Raw genomic sequence first — 9,336 nt, 5'->3', positions numbered from 1 at the left:
AAAGACACATGCTTTTACCAAATCCCAAGAACACTCCTCCCTGGCCCGATGGTTTTGACGTGCAAACCACTTTTATTTTCTTGGATGCAGCAGCATGCTTGGTTCACTAAGGACGGCTCATGATTTTATGGGTGCCTTCTCTCATAGTTCACATCGGCTGTCCCCTTGACACAAACCTAGAGTCACCTGGGAAGAGGGCCCTCAAGGAGGAATTTCCTTGTCAGATTGGCTGTGCCCATGTTTGTGATGAGGCATGTTCCTAATTGCTAGTGGACATAGGAAGGCTCAGCCCACTGTGGGCAGCACCATCCCTAGGCAGATGGGCCTGGGCTGTATAAGAAAGGTAGCTGAGCAAGCCAGGAGAAGCCAGCCAGCACTCCTCCATGGTCTCTGATTCAGTTTCTGTCCCCAGGTTCCTGCCTTGAGCTCCTTCCCTGGTTTCCCTGGATGGTGGACTGTAACCTGTAAGCTGAAATAAACCCTTTTTTCCCCAAGTTGTGTTTGGTCATGGTGTTTATCACAGCAACAGAAAGCGACCTAGAGTACTTTCTCATTGGCAAACAATTTTTCTTGCGCAATGGAAGTGTGCTCCATGCCCCTTTTCCTAACTTGCGTGGCCATGTGGAGCCCTGGCGATCTCCACAGAGAACCGCAAAGCGAAGGTGTGTGCTGGGTCCTTGTCTTCCGAATCCTGCCGGTGAGGAATTTTGAGCTGCACTCAACCCAAAATGAACACAGCAGGGGATGAATTCATTTCTTTTCTACACGAAGTGGGATTTTGTTGCTGCTGCTGCTGTTTTAGTCATTCGAGCAGATCTCGGTATCTGCCACCTGCATAGCCTGTGGTCCACCAGGGTTAGCAAGGACTTTGAGGACATGGATGTTTGTCTCCAGTGGCTCTGGGACCTCAGTACAAAAGAGGGTTTCATGATGAGAAAATAGGGCCGCGGTTTCCTGGGATTACCCACATTAAAAGGCTCTACTGGAGTTGAGATTTATAGCCTAGTTGCACCTTTGGAGGCTACTGCTAATTGAATACACTTCCCCAGACCGGCTGGAATAGTTCACCTGTGTGAACTAGCAGAGGGAAGTTTGGGTTTCATGGGGGTGTTTACAACAAGAAAGGCAGTGTCTGCCCGGAATCTTCTAGCTCCACACTTTGCAGGCCAGCAGTATTTACCCAGAATCTTCTAGCTCCACACTCTGCAGGCCGGCTTCTCCAGCCTCTTGGGTACCAGGTTCAGAGCACACACAGTGTGTCCAGGGACACAGGCACACAGACTCCAAGCATAAGCTGGAAATTCTCTTATTTTACATGGCTGAGACTCATGGCACATAAAAGTATTGCTTCTTAGGAGGAGGGAAAGAGGTAAAGGAGAAAGAGCAATCAGAGGGCACTGTGTGACCCCCGCCCCATCCTAAGAAGTGCTGTGCTGCTGCTCGCCCCTCCTTCCTCAACTCCCACACCTTTCTCCTCGTCGTCCACCTTCTGCTAAGCCCTGGGGAGTCTTCACTTTTCAAACTACCTCACAGGATGCAGGAGCCTAGAATTCTCAGCATTCGTTTCTAGGAGAGCCTATGCTGCACGGAAGAGAAAGACACAGAAATAGTAACAACAAACACCTCAGAGGATGTCGGCGCCCAGCCCACAAGCCCAGCACCAGATATAATCAGACACCTGGCAGCCCTCTTCTGCCTGAGTTTCTGGTGGGCTTTACCATGAGCATTTTAAAGGAGACCCCTTACCAGGCCCATATCTTAACTTATATGAGCTTTACCCCTCATGGCCAGACGTACCCGGGGGCACTGTTCCAAGACCCACACAAGCTTTGACTATTCCATCATAATACCTCGAAGCAGCAACCCATCCCTAACAGGGATGTTGACACACTCAAGAGTGTGAGACACCTGCTGGGCTATGTAACAACAGCTTCAGGAGATGAACTTTTTCAAACTGGGAAGAGCCTCAGTGTAGTGACTCCCAGGGGCTGGTACCAGGTATCTCTTGCCAATTACAATCTACTGGTGAAACCATCTAATTACAAGGTGTTATCCTTGCCTGGGCCTGCAGGTATAACTCAGCCTCCAAACACAGCCTTGCGGGAGTAACAGCAATGTTTTAACATATTTCGTTGAGCTTCGGGATTCTCCCAGTGGATCAGTTACTGGTGTAGACTGTTTTATGCTCAACAGTCTTCCTACAGATTGCAATCAGGACCCACCCATATTCATCCTGGTTCTTGCCTGTGAATGCCACATAAACAAGAACAATGCAGGCTTTTCACTCATAAGTGTTTGGCTTCAGCATTTTGGCAAATGCTTAGGAAAGCCTTCCTACCTCTTTCCCAAAAAGTGAATCTCAGTGCTGCCCCTGTTGGGTTTCAGTGCAGGAGGCAGGAGGAGGGAAGGAACCCAGCATCATCAACACTGGGAAGGCTGACTCACAAATCCTTTCATCTTCTCTTCTTCCACTCAGCCCAAGCTGGCAATCAAAGGGGAGATTGCTCTAAAATGCAAATCTAGTGTCTATCAGAAGGGACTGCTGGGGAAATCTCTATTAGAAGCACTAGGTTTGCTAAAACAGTCAGCAGAGCCCCAGAGTGATGTCATCCTTCCTTTGAAAGATTCAAGATGCACAGAACCAATGTATCTTTGTTAGGATAAAAGCTTGCTCAATGAAACCGTTTGGCCTTACATCAAGAATGGCTTTAAAGCAAGTCTGGATGGTCCCAAATGGACTTCCTTAACACAATAAGATGTGTAATAAATGAGCTACTGAGCCATGTGCTCCTAGCAGTCAGACTCTGGGTTGCCCTGGGAGAGCATGGCTCTGGCATTAGGCTTCCCATAAAGCACGCAAAGTGTCCTGGCAGTCACTCTACACTTGATCTGAAATCCCAGGGGTACTGGCTGGATGCAGGTGAGGGTCAGAAAGCCCCCTGCACGGTCTGATGGTAAGCACTTTGATAGAAGGTGGCCTTGATCCTTTCTCCACTCTCTTCCTCCTTCAGTTCAGTGTCTCCATCAAAGATGACAGTTTACAGGGGCCATGCTGGGTGGATGCACTCCTCCCTCTGTGCAATTCCTATACACATCGGGATTCATCCTAGCCCTATCACCCACGTGCACCTTCTCCAACACCGTCAGTGACTTCCTGAACCACGGACTCCGAGATGGCAGCCATAGGTGCAGTTAAGCTGTGGGTCAGCTCCTGTGGGGTTAGTGAGGCGCATCCGCTGTCTACGGTCCAAAGTTTGTCTTTGCAGTTGTTCACCTGCCTTATCCCTTTAATGAAGGAAGTGACTTATATAGACGGTTTGGGGGTAAAGGACAAGGATACGGAACAAGAGGGCAGATGATGCAATCTAGAAGATGGGGCAGAGTTATGGGCCCTTAGGAGAGAGGAACTGACAGAACAAGGGCTAGGCAGATGGCTCAGTCTGTAAAGTACCTGGCAGAGAAGCATGAGGATGCAAACTCAGATTCCCAGACCCAGTAAAATCCAAGCATGCTGGGACATGTCTGTAACCCCGGAACTGAACAAGTCTGTAAGCCCAGCACCGGGAGGATCAGAAACAGGGGGATCCCTGGAGCTCATTGGTCACCCAGTGTAGACAACTGCTGAACTACAGGTTTGTTTGGAAACCCTGTCTGCAGAAAATGTGGTGGAGAACCATCTAGAAAGGCACCCGATACCAACCTCCAGCCTCCACATGCACACGCACACACCACGCACACACCCACACACACCCACACACATGCACACATAATATAACAACTCACAGGATGCAGAAAACAGTAAAGGCTTGGTGTGCTGGTGTGTGGGAAGCAGAGGCTCAAATCTCTGATGTAGGCAAGTGGACATACAGGGCAATGAATTCTGTGAGAAAAGGAATCCGGTGCAGTAGCTCCGGGGAGACAATAATGAGTTTTATTATATTTGAATGTCTTTGCTTTAATTGAATTCCACTTTCAATTCTCAGATGAATGAAGCCATAAATCACTTCCAAAATTACAAACAGCAATAGAGAGCCAGTGCCATTGTGTTGGGAAGGAGCCTTCGTCTCTGCCAGGCTGGAGGTGCCCTATGACAGGGGGCGCCACCTCAGACTCTGCAGAGGCCAACCAGAATGAGGAACGGCAGGAGCATGAGCCTCGGCAGGATACTCTCTGGAAGTCCAAGCTGTGGTCACACACCTCTCTCCACCAGCTTCCTTTGGCCTTGCTGTTACAAGTGCTCTTAACTGATGAAACCTCCCTTCTGTGAGTGCACGGGTTTGAAAGGAAACCTTGATGGCACGCTGTAAGACGGCTTCCAACCCACCTGCCTCTATGCCATTCTGCCTTGCGCCAAGCATGTCAGACGGCTTCTTCTGAGGACATTCCATCCTCATTTTCTGGCTGACAGTTTCCTGAAGTTGCTTTGCAGCTTGTTTGTGTGGCCCTTTTCTTGAAGCATTTTCCTGGGGGGGGGTCACCTCAAAATGCTTGAAGATGGAGCTGGAGCCCCAAACCTCTGCCTGTCAGCTGTACTCACTCACATCTGGACATCGATCTTCTCACCGAAGCACGGACATTATGAAGTTCCAATGGCATGTTTGTTGTGAACCTAATGAAATGGCAAGTGTAAAGCTCTTACACCACAGGGATGCATGGTATGTGCTCCACTGACAACAGCGATTGCTGCCTAAATTCATGTGTTATAGGCTGCAGCAAAATGAGCTGCCAGAAGCTCACAATGAAAGCCAGTGATTCAGAGAAAATCACATCTATTGATCGTCCAAATGTCCAGTAGATCTCACTTCAAGGATGTAATCATGTGCTTCTGAGAAATTCAAATCCAAGTGACTTAGAACTAAGTTGAATATACAGAGCTGGTGGAATGACCTTGAGCTATAAATAATAATGATGATGAAGATGATAGATAGATAGATAGATAGATAGATAGATAGGTAGATAGGTAGATGATGATAGATAGATATAGATAGAAGATAGATGATTGATTAGATAGATAGATAGATAGATAGATAGATAGATAGATAGATAGATGATAGATGATAGAAGACAGATTACTGATGATGGAAACACAAATGATAGATGATAAATAGATATGTAGATAGATGATAGATGATCATAGATACAAGATAGATGATAGATTATAAATGATGAACAGATAGATGATAGATAGATAGATAGATAGATAGATGATAGATAATGGATAGATTAGATAGATAGATAGATAGATAGATAGATAATGGATAGATTAGATAGATAGATAGATAGATAGATGATAGATAATGGATAGATTAGATAGATAGATAGATAGATAGATAGACAGATAGATGGATGATAGAAAAATGATGGAGAGAGATCCAAGATAGGTAGATCAATAGATAGGCAGATGGTAGATATGACAAATATAGAGATAGATGATATAGATAAACTATTTGTTGTCATATATGAATGGGTTTGAATATATCATGTATATGTGGGTGGCTGTGTATATGTATCATATGTGTATCTGTATATCATATATATGGAGGGTGTGTATATGTATCATATATGTATGTATATATATATTATCTATGTGGGTGGGTATGACCATACATCATGTCTATGTGGGTATATGTGTATATGTATCATACATGTGTCTACATGTGACATACATGGAGGGTGTGTATATGTATCATATATGTATGTATATATTATCTATGTGGGTGGATATGAACATACACCATGTCTATGTGTAGGTATAGATATCATACATGTGTCTACTACATGTCACATACATGGAGGGTGTGTATATGTATCATATATGTATGTATATATTATCTATGTGGGTGGGTATGAATATACATCATGTCTATGTGGGTATATGTGTATCTATATATATATCATACATGTATCTACATGTCACATATATGGAGGGTGGACATCACAGGAGCAAACTGCAGCCTCCTGCACCTCTCAGAACTCTGCATTGTCAAGACCAGGATGAGCTAAGCAATGGAAGACAAGATATAAATCAGGGCCGTGTGCAATCGGCCTGACCAGGAAGAGCAACGTCCCTGGACCTCGGGTTCTTGGGCTGTAAAGCTTTCTTCAAGAGCCTTCCAACCTTGACTTGACTTGGCATCATCTCAAGGCCAGCTGAAGCTGGAGGGAATGGGCAAGGATTATCAAGCAGGGGTTTATGTGCTCAACTGAGCTGCTGATTTAAATACAAATGCCTGTACCCTATCCTCAGACACAGACCACTGAGGGCCATGGTGACTTTTGGAAGCCAGAATTGTCCTTGGCACTGGCAATGCCCTCTCCAGTGGGCCCCTGCTCACCACAACCCCCAGCCCGGCATGCTGTTTCTGCCTCCTACCTGCTTCTGAGGTCTTCCTCTCCTAGACAAGCTTCTTCCCCCACAGTTAGCTAAAATAATAAGCCACAGAATTAGAAATAGGTGTGTTACTTCAACAAGTAATTACTTTCCTGAAAATGAAAGCTACTGGGTCTATTTTAAGAGTTAATTAGCGAACAAAGGAACAGAATTCACCCTACACTATATTTCAACCTATACTTCAGAGAAGGAGGTGTTAACAAGGCCCAGGCGCAGAGCACTGAGGGGCTGGTGGGGCCAGGCAGGTAGCCATCTCAAATGGGCCATCAGGAGTCAGTGGAGACTGGAGGCTGATTTTCAGGGATAATAATAATAGAGGTTTCCTTCATTGTAGTGAGTGTGTTAAATTACTCTTCTCTCACTGTGTATCACAGGTGGAAGTGCAGCCATCTTGAGTTTGGGGGAGTCACATAACTGATGAAGGAACTGAAAGCTGCCCTCCTAGGTGAGCAGAGAAGAGCGAGTACCATCTGTGAGCTCCTGCGGGGCTGTCTCACCGGGCAGTGCCTGGGCCTCCCAGGAGCCAGCACTGTATTAGTCCTTTTCTTTGTAGGACATATATGTACAGAATTTTCTCAGTCTATCCCCTACCCTCTGGGGTGGATAAACTCTCTTTACTTTGTGCTGGGGCTTTACAGAACTGGGCTGAGGACACGTGGGCCCTTCCAGGTAATTCTAGACAAATGGACCACATTGGTGATCATTCCACACTCACCTAGCATCACCATCTGCCTTACACAGAGCTATAATGGGAAGGGGCATCTGCAATGACGCCATTGACAGGACTCAACCTCCCCCACTACAAGCTCTGTAGGGTAAAAATTAAATTCCTTAGCATCTCCACTCAGAACCACCCTCCCACCTTGGGTCAGGCTGGGAGTGGTCCACACGTGCTCGTCTGGCCTTTGCTCCATTTTACTGCAGTCTCTTCTTTTTCTAAATAACATTCTTATTTATTCTTTGATAGTTTCATACTTGCACACAATCTTGATTGTATTGACCCTAACTCCATCTTCATCTCCCCTCGACCCCCCACCCCGACATCCCTCACCCACCTGCATGTTCTCTTTCCTTATAACCCACTGAGTCCAAGGAGTGCTTTCTGTATGTGCACAGGTGTGGGGCCATCCACTGGAACAGTGGCAACCTTCCAGCAGCCACAGTCCAGCATAGAAATGACCCCCTTTCCCCCAGCAGCCATCGACTACCAAAACAGCCCTAAGCTAAGGATGGGGCCTCATGAGCCCTTCACCTAGTTCAATTTTAGAGGCATCTCCTCAGGCACATTGTTAAATATCCCCGCAGTAAACATCAGGCTAATAATGCAAACGTGTGCCTAAAGGAAAGGCGCCAATGTCCAGGTGCCTGGTCCAGCTCCTGAAATGGGTCTCCAAGAGCACAGACTACAGTGGACCATGAGGCACAGCCCAGGCCCGCACCACAGTCAGTACCTACTCTGGCCAGTGACAGATAGGCTCAGCACTCTAGACCCAACTGCCAAGCAGGACAGGCCTGGAGGCAGAGGAACACCCTCTGCTGGCCTCAGTTTCCCCTTCTATACCATCAGTGGATTATTACTCACAGTGTACTGCCCAGCAAGTGTGGGTCAGCAAGCACAGGTCATAGGTCATTGCAAACTCCTACACACACACACACACACACACCACAGGACCAGTGCTCTGGGCCTGTTTCCTTATCTGTCACCACTTCTTATTAGATCTGAAGTGAAATTACAAAGGTAGTGTCTGGGGCACCTAGTCGTGAACGTTCAGTTCATGAAGCCTAGCATGCAGGTCTTTAAAAAAAAAAATCCCACGCTTTGCAAGGCCTGTGGTGGCACATGCCTTTAATTCCAGCACTCAGGAAACAGAAGCAGGTGGCTGTGAGACTGCAGCCAGCCTGGTCTACATAGTGAGTTCCAGGCCAGCTGGGGCTACAGGGAGACCCTGTCTCAAGAAAACGAAAAAAGCCCTCCACACTTTGGTCTCTCCTCACTGGGTGTGGGGCTTGCAAATGTGGGGAGCACTCTCCCTTGTCCTTTGCACCTCGGCTTCTAGGGGCGTCTCTGTGCAGATGCAAGAGCCCATCTAAGCCTTGAGAGCTCAAACCATGAAGACGTGGGTTTCCCACAGGCAGGCTTCACGCTTCCCTGAGTGTCTTCTGCGCAGTGGAGGGGACCAGTGCCTGTCGCGGTGGGCTGCAGCACGGAGGCCTTCGGCATCCCTCTGCACCCGCAGCCAGGCCCGCAGGGGCTCTGGGTGCTGCAGCCCGGGAGGAAGGGCACCTCCTGGGCGTCCCTGGGGCTCCGCCCCTGCAGAGGGTCCAGGCTCAGCCCCGGCTCACAGCTGCGGCCTGCCTGCGCCCCCTGGCGGCATCTTCCAGGACAGCCGGCCCTGGCCAGAGGCTTCTGTCTCTTCGGCCCTGAGCCGCCTTCAACAGGCTCAGCGACCCTCAGCCCATCCTGCTCTGCCAGCCCTGGAGGATGGGGACATGGCAGCAGCGCCAAACTTCCTCTCGTTTGACTTGGATTCTCCCTGGCAAGGAAGAAGTGTGACGTGGTTTCAGAGCTGGGGTATCACGATCTGACCCGGCTGGGGGACCATTTGGGCCTCCGTGGTCTTGGCTGAAAAATGGAATTTAACCTCGGAGCATTGTTATTAAATAGGACGTGTGAAGCCGGGATAACATGTGCTTGTAATCCCAACGCTTGGGAGACCAGGCAAACAGGGGTGCTCCGAGTACCAGGTCAGACTGAGCTGCACAGTGCCACGACTCAAAATAAACAAGTCAGAAAGTGTGCACGTGTGTAGGAATACACATTTATATAGCTACAAACTAGAATATATATATTTACACACATGCATGCACATACATGCTGAGAAAGAATTTCCAGTGCTTTAGGACTTAACCATATTGAGGTTTTTATTGTTTCCCTGATAATCAAC

This window comes from Nannospalax galili, unplaced genomic scaffold (assembly GCF_000622305.1).
Source record: "Nannospalax galili isolate Female #2095 unplaced genomic scaffold, S.galili_v1.0 scaffold1234, whole genome shotgun sequence".
NCBI lineage: Eukaryota > Metazoa > Chordata > Mammalia > Rodentia > Spalacidae > Nannospalax > Nannospalax galili.
Note: the sequence above shows the minus strand (reverse complement) of the source record.